Source organism: Temnothorax nylanderi, unplaced genomic scaffold (genome assembly GCF_030848795.1).
Source record: "Temnothorax nylanderi isolate EJ_2023f unplaced genomic scaffold, tnyl_v1.0 TNYL_tig0201_pilon, whole genome shotgun sequence".
Classification (NCBI taxonomy): domain Eukaryota; kingdom Metazoa; phylum Arthropoda; class Insecta; order Hymenoptera; family Formicidae; genus Temnothorax; species Temnothorax nylanderi.
The window spans coordinates 13,256-31,768 of NW_027249263.1; the positions used below are offsets into that span (position 1 = coordinate 13,256).

Below are 18,513 nucleotides of genomic sequence, written 5' to 3' on the forward strand. Positions count from 1 at the left end.
AAGTTATAAGATATAATAATTCTATTGTTATAAGATATAATAATTCTTTTTTGCAGTTCACGATATGTTAAGTCATAATATCTATCCCTTCGATCAATCCATTCAATTATAAAACGCTGCGCAACAAATATAATTCCTTTTCTTTACTCTGAAACGGAATTAAATAATTTTAATTGATAAGTAAAACTAGGATCTGCGAAATAACTCATTTTGCAGTAGGCACGATGTGTTGGCCATCCGTGAAACTGCACTCTCGAGTTGCCCGAGGCGGCATTATTAACACCTCAGCCGATTCGATCTTTTTACCTCTATCTACGAAGCGAACTCCTGTCCTGTCGTCGGCACTTTTTTTTCTCTCGCGCCGCGTCTCTCTCGCTCTCGCTGGCGGCCGACTGCAGACTCATCGGGAGACGCATCGAGAGACGCTTCATCAACGAGCGGCGCACGTGAACGCGATTACTTCGAAAATGAATCCTCCACGCGGACTGCGTAACAACTTTCTTCACGTTGGTGTGGCGTGTACGTGTTACATCGGCCGCGCGAGTGTATTGCAACAATTATCTTTTCGCCGTTGTGCCTGGCGTACGTTATCCTTTACAGGCCGTAAATTTAATGTGCAGGACGCGTACATTCTACGTAAATTGATTGAGCTTAAATGCAAATGTTAACGAAGGAACGATTTAGCGATCGACAAATCGCAATTGAATTTGTTACCGCGCGTTTTGTTGTCCGCGATCGTCGAGAACGAGATGCGTTTTTAATGTCACCGCTCGTGGGAATGAACCTTGAAATCGTCACGTGTTCACGTGACAGTCCCTCTCGGTTTCCGGAGCCTGATCATTGATCGACCTTCCACTCCGCAGACCGTCTGGCTCGAATTGTTGCGCGAAATTAGTGGTGAAAATTTCCGCGAGCGATTCGCAATCGGACCCCGGGCACTCAACGAATCCGGGATGAAATGAGAGGCGGAATCGTTTGATTGTTATTTCTTCTTCCTTTCTTTCTCTCTCTCTCTCTTCCTTCCCTTCTGGCCCCTACCTTCCGCAACGCGTGCTTGTTGGTGAACAGACGAGCAGTTTGAAGGGGCTTGCGTCGAAAATGCGCTTCTCTGCCATTGAATCTATTAAAGAGCATTAATCTCGAGTTGTCATCGAGGAAGCGGATTTAAGAGTGCCGACAATTGTTGGTACAAAGCTGCGACAAAGAGCGCCACGAGACTCGGGAGAAGGTGCACGGTGTAGTCACGAAACAAGGAAGAAAAAAGAGGAAACCCCTCTCCCCGGATTCTGGGAGGAAAATTGAAGGTTGGAGAGCTCGTTTGCAATGACGAAAGTCTCACTTTACCTTTCATAGGTCCGGATGAGATTTTACCAGGGCACTCGAGCTATATTTCCCCTCTCATTGCGAAATCATTTCTTTCTATCCGCTTCTCTCCGCCATTCTCTTCCCTTTCTCCCTCTCGAGCTCCGCACCCTTTCCTCGCTTTGTCCCCCCTTCTCTCCCCCTGCCGGTGGGTTCGCTCTTCGCTCCGTCTCTTTCCGTTCGTCGCCTCTCGCGCTGCTCCACTCCGCATCTAGGCGACTCGTGTTTAAATGCACAAACGAAGCGACAGATCAAAGGAACCGCCGGCAGGGTACGCACAACGCGAGAATGGGTGGTAAAATGAAAGAGAGAGAGAGAGAGAGAGAGAGAGAGAGAGAGAGAGAGAGAGAGAGAGAGAGAGAGAGAGAGAGAGAGAGAGAGAGAGAGAGAGAGAGAGAGAGAGAGAGAGAGAGAGAGAGAGAGAGAGAGAGAGAGGAGAGAGAGAGAGAGAGAGAGAGAGAGAGAGAGAGAGAGAGAGAGAGAGAGAGAGAGAGAGAGAGAGAGAGAGAGAGAGAGAGAGAGAGAGAGAGAGAGAGAGAGAGAGAGAGAGAGAGAGAGAGAGAGAGAGAGAGAGAGAGAGAGGAGAGAGAGAGAGAGAGGAGAGAGAGAGGAGAGAGAGAGAGAGAGAGAGAGAGAGAGGCGAAGGGTGAAGGGAATAGACAACATTTATTATTATCATCGTACGCGCGCCCGTGTGGCCCTTCCTCGTCTCGCCGTTCCTTCAGCATCTCGTACAGTCGAGATTAACTTTCGCGCAAACAGAGCCCTTGTCGTTATCGGACTGCACGCACGCGTCGCAGCACGCGTGCATACGTCATGAATGTCGCTGTGATATCTTCACCTCGGTTTACGTATACGGAAGTTTTCATTCCGATTCGGATATTTGTGCACGATTGTCAATTTCACGAATTCAGGCGAAATATTCTAATCTACAACACAAGGAAAGTAATAAGCATTTTTAGAAGAAAGTTGTACATGTTGAAGCATTGTCTCTTTGCGGGCTGTGTATGAGCGAATGACCTTTTTTTCTTTTTTCACGTGTTTTGTACGTGTACAAATGCTCGTTATTTCTCTCTGCCTCTCGTTGTCTGTTACGTGGGCAACCTTGGATCGAGAGATAGCCGACCCTGCTATCTTCAACGACCCTTCTGACCGGCTGCTCGCAACGTAGATTGGGATTTTAATTGCCCCCGCCGACAAGAATTTTGAAGCGGCACTCGAGCATCGATTGCTTCGCGGAATACATATATTGTAATGTTCCGGGCATCAGTTGCGAGTAATGAATATTCAGTAGGACAAACTTAAGTGACTTCTTCTCTTGCAATTGGTGCACCAGATCAAGATCATATCTTGGCCTTTTGGAAGATTCAAGATACACAAATATACCGCGCAGGAGCGATTTGTCGGTCTAAACGTATAACTGACAGTTAAAACGCACTACGTCCGACATATGGACGGACTCTAAGCCGCGTCGCGGTAAGGGGTGTAACTTCTTTTTTTTTGTAAAAGACGATCATCGACGAAACGAGAACACGTCGACAGATGCGTGTCATCCTCCGGGGAAGTCTCGCGCGCGACGCAACGCGGACCACCCAGATGTCCGTAAGTAAGTCCGGGTCGGTTTATCATCAAACATAACAGTGCTGAATAATAAGCCGCGTTCGCACGTTGAGCCTTCCGTCGAAGGTTTGTGAACCTGGAACCCCACTTTAAAAAAAATGATTTTTGAATACAGAAAATAATAGTATTTTGTTTGTAGTTGATTGTAGTGAATTTACTTTTGTTTGTAGTTGTACCGTTTGAGTAATAGTTGCGTTTGAACAATTCGCCAACTGTTGACTTTGTTAATTATGAAGATTTCTTAATTCCGTTTTTTCTATATGATTCAGAATCGTTTGTAGTTGTTTGTAGTGATTTTACTTTCGTTTGTAGTTGTATCGTTTAAAAGTTACGATTGTTTAAACAATTTGCCAAGAGTGAACTTTGTTAATAATCAAGATTTTTTAATTTCGTTTTTTTCCACATGATTCAGAATCGTTTGTAGTTGTTTGTAGTGATTTTACTTTCGTTTGTAGTTGTATCGTTTAAAAGTTACGATTGTTTAAACAATTTGCCAAGAGTGAACTTTGTTAATTTACCAATATTTCTTAATTTCGTTTTTTTCCATATCATTCAGAATCGTTTGTAGTTGTTTGTAGTGATTTTGCTTTCGTTTGTAGTTGTATCGTTTAAAAGTTACGATTGTTTAAACAATTTACCAAGAGTGAACTTTGTTAATAATCAAGATTTTTTAATTTCGTTTTTTCCATATAATTCAAAATCGTTTGTAGTTGTTTGTAGTAATTTTACTTTTGTTTAAAATTGTACCGTTTGAGTAATGGTTGTGTTTAAACAATTCGCCTAGAGTAAACTTTGTTAATTATCAATATTTCCCAAATCTGTTTTTTTTCTATGTGCTTCAGAATCATTTGCAGTTGTTTGTAGTAATTTTACTTTTGTTTAGAATTGTACGGTTTGAGTAATAATTGTGTTAAAACAATTCGCCAAGAGTAAACTTTGTTAATTATCAAAAAAGACTAATAAACAATGTCAAATTTTGCATCGCAACTTAAACCTGGAACCTAAATCTATAAAATCTAATCTATAAAAATTCTTTAAATCCTAAGAAATACACTAAGAAAAAAAATTTCTTTCAAACACGTAAATGCATTTTCTTGAAACAGATTTCTTCGAAACAAATAAATATTTTTTTCACAGCATTAAATAATGTATGCTTGTAAATAAATATTTTATTGTTTTAAGAAAATCATTTCATATATCTCTGATTTGTTCCTTTAAGTAATGATATAATGACATGAATAGTATCATTATTAAACTAAAGTAAATCATTTCTTTGTAATAAAAAAACCGAATTTCTTAAAGAAGTAAAATGACGTGAAATAAATATTGTATTGAACAAAGAAAATCATTTATTTGTAATAAGAAACTTAAAGAATAAAACAATTTTCAAATAAATATTTTGTTGAACGAAAGGAATACTATACTTGCAACAAGAAATATAATATTCTTAAATGAATAAAAATGCTTGCAAAGAAATATTTTGTTGAATGTCAGAAATAATTTATTTGCAATAAGAAACTAGAATGCTTAAATACGCGCAATTAAATATATTGTTAAACGAAAGAAATACTGTATTTCCAGTAAGAAACCTAATGCATTTGAGTTAATAAAAGTATTGTGCTAACAAATAAACTTGTAGTTGAACGAAAAAAATTGATTCTTATTTCAAGACCGTCTCAAATAACGTCTTAAAATACTAATGGGAGCTTTCCAGCAAGCGACACAAATCGACACAAGTGTCGTTTTGTCTTTGTTACTCATTGCCAAAAAAGAAAGATAGAATGACGTTTGTGTCGACTTGTGTCGCTTGCTGGAAAGCTCCCAATATCGCTCTGTGATTGATTGATGATATCTTAAGACAGCATTTAAGATAGCCTTAAATTTCAAATTCAATTATACCGGCCTCTCTTTAGGCCGGTATTCATAGGCCGGTATTCATAGGCCGGTATTCATAGTTATTTAAGACCGTCTTAAGTTCAATCTTAAGATGTCATGAACCAATCACAGAGCCGGATTAGCGTCTTAAGACATTACTTAAGACGATCTTGAAGACTATGAATACCGGCCATAGTCTTCAAGATCGTCTTAAGTACGGCTCTGTGATTGGTTCATGACATCTTAAGATTGAACTTAAGACGGTCTTAAATAACTATGAATACCGGCCATAGTCTTCAAGATCGTCTTAAGGTGATCCTAAAGCCAAATTACCGACAATTGCAGGGAAGGGTCTAGTTTTGCGTAGACTGCACAGAACTTAAATTTGTTTTTACACAATTAAAGTATGCACGAAAACACATAGCGCGTGTGTTGATTTCAAGACAAAAATCGGAAAAAATTAAAAAATATATTTTTGCAAAAGTATACTCATGAGTATTTATATTCGTCTATCGTGTTTGATGGCATTAGAAGTTTAATGGCTTGCCAAAAATTCTTGTGAAATATATTTAAAGACAAAATATATTCTCAAAATGAGGCTTGTAGTCAATTCAGCAAATTTGTAAAATGCTTCAAACATTTTCTTTTCCGTATAATAACAAATATCCATAAAATTAATGCGTCACATTACTCACCTTTTCATTTGACTTTCTTTATGTTTTCTATTATGTCACTTTTACAGCTATTTATTGTTTGTTATGAGAAAGAAAAAGCATTCAAAGCATTTTACAATTTTACTGAATTTATTGCAAGCGTTGTTTTGCGGATGTATTCTTATCTTTCAATTTATTTTGCAAGAATTTTTTATGAACGACGTTTATCGTTTTTGACGTCATAAAACAGACATGAGTATTCAGCAGCCTTAATGTCTCTTACTGGCACACGATTGTTGATTATACGAACATAATTATCATTTATCCGAAATGGTGGAAAAGTTGCGAAAATGGTGCATTGCGATATTAGATTTTAATATTGGTTTACAGAAACCAACTGTCCGCTTTAAAAGAATTTTTTTTATTTTAAAACTTTTTTTCCAGTTTCTAATTTCTTTATTGATTTAAGATTTAATATTTATTTAATTTTTTTAAAACAATTAATAAATTAATAATCACAATAAAAAAATCGATAACAGTTAATTATTAGAAGCAAGTAACCAGTGTTCACACATGTTACCATGGAAGTAATACGTCACATATCGTGAGTTCCTTTTATGCGTGGCTAGACTAAGGGCTATTCCAGAATACGTTAGCTACTCATAAATGTCATAAATAAAACAGTATTGGTTCATATTCCACTTAAAAAAAAAAAATTTTTTTTATAATTTGTATAGAGCAGATAGTTGGTTTCTATATATAAACCAATAATAAATTCTAATACTTTTTAATACGCTATTATTTACAACTTCCACCATTTCTCGGATAAATGACTGTTATTTTCCTATTTCTTAGGATCTGAAAAAGGATTTTTAAAAATTAATTTAGGTCCCATCAGGATGTGTGTGCAAAGTTTGGCCTCATTTATACCGGTCCTTTTTTCTCAAATGTTTTTTTTTATATGATTTGCAATGATTTGTAGTTATTTGTAGTAATTTTGCTTTTGTTTATAATTGTATCATTTAAAAATTATGATTGTTTAAACAATATTAATAATAAACTTTATTAATTATCAAGTTTTTTTTTCAAATCCACTTTTTCTATGTTACTTAAAATCGTTTGTAGTTGTTTGTAGTGATTTTGTTTTTGTTTGTAATTCTGCCGTTTGAGTAATAGTTGCGTTTGAACTATTCGCCAAGAGTGAACTTCGTTAATTATCGCAGTATTTCTTAATTTTATTTTTTTCCGTATGATTCAGAATCGTTTGTAGTTATTTGTAGTGATTTTACTTTCGTTTGTAGTTGTATCGTTCAAAAGTTACGATTGTTTAAACAATTCGCCAAGAGTTTACTTTATTAATTATCAAGATTTCCCAAATCTGTTTTTTTTCTATGTGCTTCAGAATCGTTTGTAGTTGTTTTTAGTAATTTTACTTTTGTTTATAATCAAATCGTTTGAGCTATAGTTGTATTTAAACAATTTTCCAAGAGTGAACTTTGTTAATTTACCAATATTTCTTAATTTCGTTTTTTTCTATATGATTCAGAATCGTTTGTAGTTGTTTGTAGTGATTTTGCTTTCGCTTGCAGTTGTACCGTTTAAAAGTTGTGATTATTTAAACAATTTGACAAGAGTTTACTTTGTTAATTATTAAGATTTCTCAAATCCGTTTTTTTCTATGTGATTCTAAATTATTTGTAATTGTTTGCAGTGATTTTATTTTCGTTTGTAGTTGTATCGTTTAAAAGTTACGATTGTTTAAACAATTCACCAAGAGTGAACGTTGTTAATTATAAAGATTTTCCAAATACGCTTGTGCGACCAATTTCACACTCATTCCGAATCGACGACTTTTCCCCCTCGTTGTACAATATACTATTTCAAGTGGCTTTATTCGATTTTAACTTATTATGTTTTTACATATTGGTTATGGACAAATTATTTCAATTTTTATGATTTTTTTCTGTATTTCAGCATCTTCTTCAAGTGTCGAACAATTCTTAAATATAATAACTGAAAATGCCTCGCAAGCCCAGAGAAACGCCTGATGAAATTTATCAAGCTTTAGAAGGTCTAAATTTTCGTCAAGAAGATGGTGATATGGTTGAGTGGAATGATCCGGTCTGGGATCTGGCTGTAAACAATTTATCCATGAGCAAAGATTATTTATATCAATATCTGAAACAAAATCGAAATGGCGTTTTCTGTCGGCTTCATAACTTAACAGAAGCGGATTTATTAAAAAAGAAGAAAAAAAAAGTTTTAACGTCTAAAAATGATAATTGGTCGATGTCCAAGCCAAAACATGATTTACGACCAATAAGGTGTTCATTCCATCTAACTAAAAAAGAATGGAACTCACTTGGGGTTCATCCTAAGAAGTACAATTCTCGAACTTATGATGTCTTGGAACCTGGCTGGTCGGACCAAATTTATTACAAGATTTGGAATCTATTTGAACTTCCATGCCCATTCGCATTCAAGTCGAAAATTAATTGTGGAAATGGCGAAGTATATTTAACTATAAAAGGATTTTGTCGTGAATGCAGGACCGAAATTCATTTATACAGTGAAACTCCACCAACAGACGACGGAATAAATATTATTGTATCGGCTTGGGATACAAGGGATATTGTCCACAAAAGAAGAAGACAATTACGAGGAACTAATAGACTGGTTATTGCGACGGAAGTAGCAGCAAAGTCGACGTACATGTGGCGCCGTGAAATTGCAGATCGCGAAATGAAATTTGGTGGCGTGGAACCAGCATTTTTATATTCCGAAGATGTCTTACGAAAAGCTACACAACAAGAAAAAGATAAAGATTTAAATGTGAAGCCTGCTGTCAATGCGATACAAACATTTCGAGATTTAAAATATACAAGTACAGAATTTAGTGAAAGTATCCGTGATTTTAGTGAGAACAATTTTTATATTATGTATTGGCTTCCCGAACAAATTACATTAAATAATACATTTTTAAAAAAAGACTCGGTCGGTAGTGTAAGTTTCGATGCTACTGGATCTATTTGTAGACCTTTAGAATATGGACAAGTAACTTATCTATATCAAGCCATAGCTGACTTTTTGGGGAAAACACTTCCAGTATATCAAATGATTTCTTCTCGACATGACGCGAATTGGTTAGCACATTGGATGCGAGAATTTCTGAGAACTGGTGGTTATCCTCCAAAGCAATTTGTAAGCGATTTTTCACTGGCTTTATTAAATGCAGGAAGCCTTGCCTTTAATGAAAGAAGATTGACAAAGTTTATTGACGATTGTTTTCAACAACTTACAACTGCTTCAAAGATACCATCATCTGAAAAAATGTGTATGCTGCGAATTGATATAGCGCATTTAATAAAGCTCGTAACTCGCTGGCCTTGTTTTAAAACAAATATGAGCTTAAAACATTTTTTTGTACGATGCGTTGCCATACTCACCAATGAAACATCTGTTAAGGAGTTTAGACAATTGCTTATTGATATTTTGTGTGTGGCTTTTTCTGAACAAGATGGTGAAGAAGATAATCCTTACAGTTGCTATAGTTCTCGTCAACGATTATTGAATTTGATGCAGTCAAATGAAATTAAAACCAATGATGTTTTATGTTGAAGTTTAACCACTTCAGATTTTTCTATTTAGATATTAAATTGTTTAAATTTAAATATGTTTATTTAAAGATGTGATGATTTTCTGATAATAATTTTGATAATAATATATTGTGATAATATATTATAATAATATAGATAGATATGTATTGTGATAATATATAAACAATGTATTTTGATATATAGATGATAAAAATAAATAATATATATATATATATATATATATATATATATACATATTAAAGATTAAGATATATTGGTAAACTTATTGTTAGATATATTATGCATGTATGTATATGTATACCCACACACATAGTTTCTGAATCATATAGAAAAAAATCGTTTGTAGTTGTACCATTTGAGTAATAGCTGCGTTTGTACAATTCATCAAAAGAGTAAACTTGGTTAATAATCAAGATTTTTTAATTTTGTTTTTTTCTATATGATTCAGAATTGCTTGCAGTTATTTGTAGTGATTTTGTTTTCGTTTTTTGTTGTCTAAAATCTTGATAATTAACAAAGCATACACTTAGCGAATTGTTTAAACAATCGTAAATTTTAAATGATACAACAAAAACGAAATGAAATCACTACAAATAACTACAAACAATTCTGAATTATATGGAAAAAAACGAAATTAAAAAATCTTGATTATTAACAAAGTTCACTCTTGGCAAATTGTTTAAACAATCGTAACTTTTAAACGATACAACTACAAACAAAAGCAAAATCACTACAAACAACTACAAACGATTCTGAATCATATGGAAAAAAACGAAATTAAGAATTATTGTTAAATTAACAAAGTTTACTGTTGGCGAATTGTTTAAACACAACTATAGCTCAAACGGTACAATTATAAACAAAAGTAAAATTACTACAAACAACTACAAACGATTTTGAATTACATGGAAAAAAACGAAATTAAAAAATCTTGATTATTAACAAAGTTCACTCTTGGCAAATTGTTTAAACAATCGTAATTTTTAAACGATACAACTACAAACGAAAGTAAAATCACTACAAACAACTACAAACGATTTTGAATTATATGGAAAAAAACGAAATTAAAAAATCTTAATTATTAACAAAGTTAACTCTTAAAAAATTGTTTAAACAATCGTAACTTTTAAACGATACAACTACAAACGAAAGTAAAATCACTACAAACAACTACAAACGATTCTGAATCATATAGAAAAAACGGAATTAAGAAATCTTCATAATTAACAAAGTTAACAGTTGGCGAATTGTTCAAACGCAACTATTACTCAAACGGTACAACTACAAACAAAAGTAAATTCACTACAATCAACTACAAACAAAATACTATTATTTTCTGTATTCAAAAATCATTTTTTTTTAAGTGGGGTTCCAGGTTCACAAACCTTTCCGTCGACGCACGCGTGTCCAGATGCAGATGATTCGTAACCGGAATAGTCGCGCATCTCGTTTAGTACTAGAGAGATTCAAATAAAAAATCAATCTTTATTAGTCAAAACTTGTCGTTCAAACGATAAGCACAAGTACACCACTCTCGTTTCGTTTCAAGAAAGATGACAAATTGCGCGGTCGTGTATTAATTCCTCGAAGGATCGTGACAGCATTGGAGTTTATCAGTTAATGAGTTAATGAAGTACTGAATGGAAGCCATTAGGAGCCAATCAGGCGAGAAAGTATCGTTCAGAAGTTCGGGAGTATAAAAAGAAAAAGAAATTCTGCGTGAGCGGCACGGAAAAAGAGGAATAAAGGACACACAGGATGTTGCTCCGCGCTCGGGAACTTGTTGATGAGATTCACGAAATCGATACGACTTAAACGTGAGTCCTTCGATCCGCAAGACTATCCAAGTACCAAGTTATTTTCACGAAAGCATTCCAGGAAGCGAGTGCTGTTGTAAGATCTCGTCTTGTTATTAAAGTTTTAATATCGGCGCAAAAACGAGCCGACGCGACGTCTCGATGTAAGAACTTCGAGGATAGCCGGCGGAAGAACAGATGGTACTTTCCCATCTTCGCGATATTATCGATAAACATTTAAAAGGCCAAGACTCTGATAATGAGAAAAAATAACTTTTTCGTTGGGATGAGTGATTCGGGTGCTCATTTCGTTACAGTAAAGACACGTGTTGACCTATAATGTGTTTTCTCCGATAAAAAAGATAAGATTGAAAAGGCGATGCTATATCCAATGTCACTACACTTAATAAAAATTTGTTCACATAAATAATTTATTTTTATGTAATAATAAACATTACCAAGTTTGCATATTTAAGAGAATTATAGAAGAGCAAAGGGCTAACGAACAAAGCTAGCTACGTGCTTGAAATGTATATTCTAAATTAGTAACAATGATGATAAACAAACGTTTCGACCTTAAATACTGTCATCTTCAGTGCGCAAGATATGGGGATGAGAACTATGTAACTAATTGTAAATCTTAAACAGTGAAATCCAACGCAGATTAATATCCCGCATTATAATAATAAATCGAGCTGATATAAAATACATATGTATATATACATAGGTATACATGTAATATGTATACCTTAGTGAGAGCCTCTTGTTAGTGTCAAAATAAGTGTCCACCGTTCTTATGGTTCCGTTTAGATTGATAGTGTAAAATCTGACAACCTGAGCGGAACCGTCACATTAAGAGAACGTTGATCACGTTGGATTTCAATGTTTAAGATTTAGTTACACAATTCTCATTCCCATCTTACGCACTGAATATGACCGTACTTACGAGTAAGGCCGAAACGTTTGTTTATCATTATTGTTACTAATTTGTCTAATTTATAATAAATATTTTAAGCACGTACACTTAGCTTTGTTTGCTAACCCTATCTTCTTCTATTAATTAATTTTTAACAATATGTTTAACCCGACGTTAACAAGGTGAAAATATATAGCACGATTACTAAAGTGAGTTTTATTAAATTCCAGCAAAGCTTAAGTCATGATGTAAATTGTAAAACATACAATTTTTAGAATATTTTTTAAATAAAATTTGAACTAAATTATATTAATAGAATTGATGTGATTCAAAATTATTTTAAACTTTCTTTATTATAATAACAGACACAAAGTAATTGTGAAAATAATGATATGTTTATAGCATTTGGGGTTTGTTATATCACGCTTTAGGCTAGCGTCCCATGGAGTGGATTACGCGGAACGGAACAAACGTATCACTAATCACGGGATCGATCTGATAGAACCATGTCAAAGATTCCGTTGAAACGGTCCCGTGATTGGTGATACGCCCGTTCCGCGTTATCCGCTTCATAGGTCGCCAGCCTTAGTAATGCCACGTTCACGTTAACTGGATTATATATGTTTCAATTGTTTCTGTTATAAAAATCTAATCTGAGATTTCTTTCTCAGTTTTCTACATTTTCATTAGCTTGCGATTTAAAAATCGCAAACATTTTGCAAAATCATAGAAACACATATTATTACACTTATAAAACACTTATAAAATATTAATGGCATATTAACACAATATAAAACACTTATAAAATAATAATGGCATATTAACACAATATGTAACATGCAATTATCGAAAGCGATGTTTATTTTATAAAAGTCATAAATAAAATTAAAACGTCGATAATCGACATTTCGTACGCACAGTCCTATAGGGAGGTGATATATTTTCATATTTTGCAATATTTTGTTGATATCGAGCAGTTCTCCGCACATATTTTATTATTTATTATCGCGCGCATCATTCATTATCGATGCTCTAAATATCCATAATTACGAGTCTCGAGTGGTCGCGCAATTGTTCGAGGACAACGATGGTACATTCGTTTTATCTCGATTGTCGTTTATCGTTCTTGGTTAATTTAGCTAATATTACGTTCCACAAATACTCACGTCTCTGTTCGAATAAAAGCGGTTGAGACAAAAGACGCGGGGATCCTCGAACAAGACGTTGAGACGGTAGCCCGGTGAAAGGTATTCAAAACGATTTATATCCCGGTCTGCTTTTCTCATTCTCTCATTTCTCTCTCAAAGGCGTTTACCTTGTAAACGCAACGCCCGGGAGAAAACGGGTCTTCCAAACAGAACGGGACTTGAAAGAAGGCCGCCGAAAAGGACGGGACGTAACGGGTGGCGGGAAAAATGGTGCGCCGCCTTATTTCCTCTTTGACGAGTTTTCTCAAACTTGACGATAACCCGGAACTTTTCGGTATACCTAATACTTATCCGACTGTCCACTCTCGGAAGTGGAAGTAATAATTTGCAGGCCGTCATCGCTAAACAAAAAGCCAGGAGTTCGAGAGTACGAAAGGGGGGGAAGCATTTAAATTAGTCTTACATTTTAATGTGTTATGCGTTAAGAATACGCTAGACTATGTTACATCAGATTAAAATGCATTAAGCAAAGGATATTCTCATCGAAACAAATTTATTTTAAGCATTATCATATGTCGACTGATTCAAGATTCCGAAAATCGATATTACGAGTTAATGTCACGAGCAATTTTCGCAAATAACATTTTTATGATAACAGATAAAAAAATGACGAATGCAATATAATAAATATTTGACGGTAATTATTGCCTCGAAGATTGATTTAGCTTTTACAATTAGATAAGAAATAAAATTCCTGTGACTATACACAGGCTTTCTGTATCATAAACATGACCTCTAGGACAAAGGTTCTTCAACCTAACGACGGCTAGAAAACGAAGGAAAGAAAATTATGACAAATATGTGATAGATTGTAGGCGAAAGATACTTCAAGCAGCGTAAATATTTCGAATAAATATTTCTCTCTGTCGAAAAACATTAACATCTACTTCACAGATCTGAAATTGAATGCATTATTGAATTCGACATTTCTTCATTTCAGGCCGTTGAATTATCGAGAGGTTATTTCAAAATATTATATAATTGAAACTAAATTGCGTTGTTTTTTTAAATAATACCAAAAGCATTAATTTAAAGCAAAAATATATTTATCTCCTTGTATGGATTTTGATATATTTTCTAACTTGGAAATTTATTTTGAAGGAAAACTTTAATATTGATTTCTCATACCGTTCGCGAAATATTGTCTTGAATATTAAAGTGAAGACCAATATGATTTTATGCTAAATTATAAACGTATTAGGTTTCGTATGCAAGAGCGTTATTTAATTTTGCACGTTCAGCGCACATTTAATTAGAAAAATCGCCTTTTAAAATTATATCGGTATTCGCTGCTCGAAAGCCATCGGGGCATTCGCTCTTCTATCAAAGGCTCGGGATGTACGTCTTGTTCGTACCTGTAACGGGTAAGCCATTGTAACGTCAATGCCTTTGCCTCCTTTAATTCGAAGCCCTGACGACTTCAAAAAGATGCGGAAGCCCGGCGGATCATTTTTCCCTTTCACGTATACCGTAAACCAGTCGATCACATTGTAAACGGAATTCCCTGAGGAGACAAACCCCTCTTGAGATCAAATGTGGACGTTAATACTGCGAGGTATTTGTACCTCGCATTCAAGACAAAAATCGTCAAATCTTCAAATATCGGATGTCGAAATTTATAAAGCATAAGATATACGGATATGATTTCTAACAACTGCCCTGTTAATCTTGGAAAGAAAAATTTCCTTTCTTCGCGAGAAATAGCTCAAACGGTACGATAATCCGTTAAAAGAAGCACCCAAGTTAGAAATATCCTTCTGTGATTTAGGCTTCAGCTCCCTTGTAGCTGCGGCGTGTAAGAGCGGGACACGGGAGAGAGGAGAGAGACGCGCGCGCGTGTTTCCACGAGTGAGCTATTTATTTTGGACGAACAAACAAACTGTGGTTTTCTCTCGACAGCCTCTCGTCGAAGGAGACGAAAAGCGACGAGAGAAACACGCGCACGCTCGCGCCGCTCGGGTTCTCGTCTAGCCTCGTTGAATTATTAGTGGATTATGTCGTGCTGAGAACGCCTCTTTGTCCTTTTTCTTTCTTGCTAACAGCGAACATTAGCCTCGCCCCGTTTGCGGCGAAAAGGAGGAACGGACATCCCGGGGGCAAGTGGGACAGAAAATGAAGTCAGGGGGAGGTAAAAGAAGGTGAAAAGCGTGACAAGCTAATTCGTCGCCGAGAAACACTGTCGGCAGACGGCGAACGTAATACGATATGACGCGAGCGGTAGGTAGCTAGGTAGCTGGGTAGCTAGATGGGATACAATGAGGCGAGTGCGAATGCTGGATATAAAAGGGTTCAGTTTTATTTTAGCTATACTACCGGTCCTAAGGGGAGGCAAGCGAAACTGGTAATGCGGCTGATTGCACAGTAGGATTCGTTTCTAATTGTACCGTTCCGAATAAAAATTTAATTGTGCGATGCGGATCAAACTGGAAAAAGAAAGAGTGAGAAGGTATGAGAGGGTGCAATGGGGAAACAGAGATAAGGAGAGAATTTATGCGATAGACAGAGAATATTTGTGCGTTAGAAATTGTGGCAGTGAGAGACAGAAAGCTTATGTTTGCACGAGAGCAAGAAGAAGATGGCAAAACTCATGCGTTGAAAGAGAAAGAGAGAGAGAGAGAGAGAGAGAGAGAGAGAGAGAAAGAGAAGGGAAGCAGAGTATATACGCACGTACGTGGCAGAAGGAGAAGCGAGCAGAGGGTGAGAGAACGAGAAGGATGCAGGGTAGCTGAGCGTTCGGGGGTCGGTCGTTGCTATGGGGATAGGCGGTGAGGGGTATAGTGGGACTAGAGAGGAAAGGGTCGGTCGATGCAAACGCACCATAAAGTTTTATGGCTCTCCAGAACTGTACCTATCCAGCGTGCGCCCTCGTCTGTCGAGTTTGAGCTCTGACGGTTCTCTCTACCAAGTAGCCCCCGATAATATTCCTCTCTTTTATCCGTTTAATAAGAGAATAGATTGGTAATCATTAATTTTGTAGCCGGAATGTACGCGATAGGCATCGGTAAATCGATAATTGAGCGCCGGCAGCAATGCGAAAAATCAAACGAATAAAGTTCTTTGAGAAGTTTCTTCAATCACATGCAGGAACAAAAAATTCTGACGAATCTCCAGTCATACTGTTTGAAAAGTTTTATAAAGTGCTGTTTTCTTTTTTCATCTCACATTAACCTAACGGAATCATAAAAGAAACATGGAATAATTATTGTTTCAAAAAATTGATATCAAAACGAGGATATGAAGAATATGATACTCTACCGAATATTTTATTTCTCGTTTCTTTTTCTAAGTAGACATAAGAAAAGGATATAGAATAATGTGAGTAGCTATACTGTTTCACTCAAAAACTGAAACTATTAACTAAAGCCAGTTAAAAAAAAGGCGTGTCAGGCCATATCAGAAATAGTTAGGAACTAATGAGATCGCTCATTCACACGATTCGCTCGCAACGTGTGTTCCTGCTTCGTATGATTACGGGATTACAGAGAAGGTATAATAATAATGAATATCGAAGCGAGCGCAAAGCAATTATCTATAAAAGATTTTTGATCCCATCTCGAGTAGGCGCGAGAGAAATATAGGGGAACGGAATAACAATTAGGGAAGAGGTAATCACTGCGAGAGAGATAATCACCGGCAATTACTCGCGCGAGGCGATTTTCTCACGCAAAAAAGAAAATACACGAAAGTCTGAATAATCTCGTTAACTGAGGAAATCTAGTTTTCGTATAGCTACAGCAGAAACGGAATGTGGTATTAATCTCGCTAATGAAGAAAGAGATTAAAGCAAGCACCGTTTCTTACGAGTTAATTCCGGGCAGAATTTATTTTTTCCCCCTTCCTTAGTTCACGTATAGTAATTACTTATACGTCTCAGATTTCAGAAGTGGATGTATGTGGCGTAAGCGTAAGGCGCGCGAGAGAGGAATGCGATTGAGAGTATATCGTACACTATCAGATTTGCGCGGATCATGTTTCAGAATGAGATTGTCTTCACGCTACTCGCCTTGCCTTCCCGCGGCCGTAAGACTGTATGCGCGTACACGTTTGTAAATGCTTGAAATGCTTGCGAATGCGTGAAAATATGTATCTATCTTTGACCTGCGCGCGCCGGCTGAATAAATCAACCGAGGGGGGGACTATCTGCGCACGTTTTTGCTCTCTCCGGAAAGCAGCGCGATACGGTATCGTTCATAATAGTGGTGAAAAGGGAGATTACGGGGAAAATAACGAGAGACGACACGCGATATTCCTTTAGCATGATTTAATTCCTGATTCGAGCGACGAGCATCAGGCAACGCGATACAAAGAGCACGTATTCTGAATTATCTAATTCATCGTTAGGTGGATGGAAACGGCGTGACAACCGTAGGGAGGACTCGAGTGTATTGCGAACGTGTCCCGAGTGCCAATCCTTAAAAAAACGCCACCCTTTACGCCACTACACAAAATACAAAACCAAGGCGGAGGCAAACTCAGCGCGAGCGGGAGAGCACGATAATTATTTTCCAACCTACTACTCCTCGGCCAAAGTAGGGTGAATCCGTCTGTATTCGGAAGTCAAGGGTTGTCTCCCTGTGTGGATAATACTCGACTTTATTAGAGGATACACGTGTACGCGCCAAAGAGAGAGAAAGACAATCATCCACGCATCGCGCGGTTGCGAAGTGCCTAGCTTATTGTTGCCTTTTTGTTGCGCGTTTGAAAATCAGATATGCATTTCTGATTAATTAGGATAAAGTGTAATAGATGACGAGACAGCAGACAATATCTACAGTAGTAATACGGTGGTATAATAAAGTTTTGCCGAACAATTCTGTAACGAAAACAGAACAAGGAGAATCCGTTAGTTATCTAGAAATTTAATTTCTGTTGGTACGGAGTTACAATGTTGCTGAAAACTAGACGTATTATTGTTAAATAATATCGTACCGGTCTGTTTTCGTATCGAAAAATATCGTTTTGTATAAGAAAAATATCGTCTCGGTCTGTTTTTGTTATCAAAAAATTAAATATATTGAATTTAAAATGAGAGAGAAAAATTAAATTTTATAAGATTTCCGCACATAGATTATTTTGTAACTTCGCGGATATGAAGAACGGATTTTGTAAAATCTTCTTTGCCCTAAGCGGAAATCAAATTTTGTGGATCAAATTTAATATACGTATATACATTCACGAAAATATCTCGAAGTTTTAATGAGGCAGCACATCAAGGCGAGTGCTTAACATCGTTTGAAATCTGCAGGAAAGATTTGCTCAGTGCGCGGAAATCGCTGTTAACTCAGAAACGAGCAATTTAGAACAGGATGAGGGAACGCCGGATGAAAAGAGATCGCAGAAGCGATTCGCGAAAAAGATATGTAGGGACGAAAAGGTATAAACACGCTCATGTAAAAATAGATGAAAAGTAGAAATGCGTATTTTTCATTTCTTTTTGTTAACTAATTAATTACAACAGATCCATTT

General features: G+C 36.1%; 1 protein-coding gene across 2 annotated transcripts in view; it reads right to left on the minus strand.

Moving 5' to 3' along the window:
- LOC139778913 (tyrosine-protein kinase-like otk) overlaps positions 1-18,513 on the minus strand; it is a 67,237-nt gene that overhangs the window by 12,770 nt on the left and 35,954 nt on the right. The gene's annotated exons all lie outside the window — the stretch shown is intronic.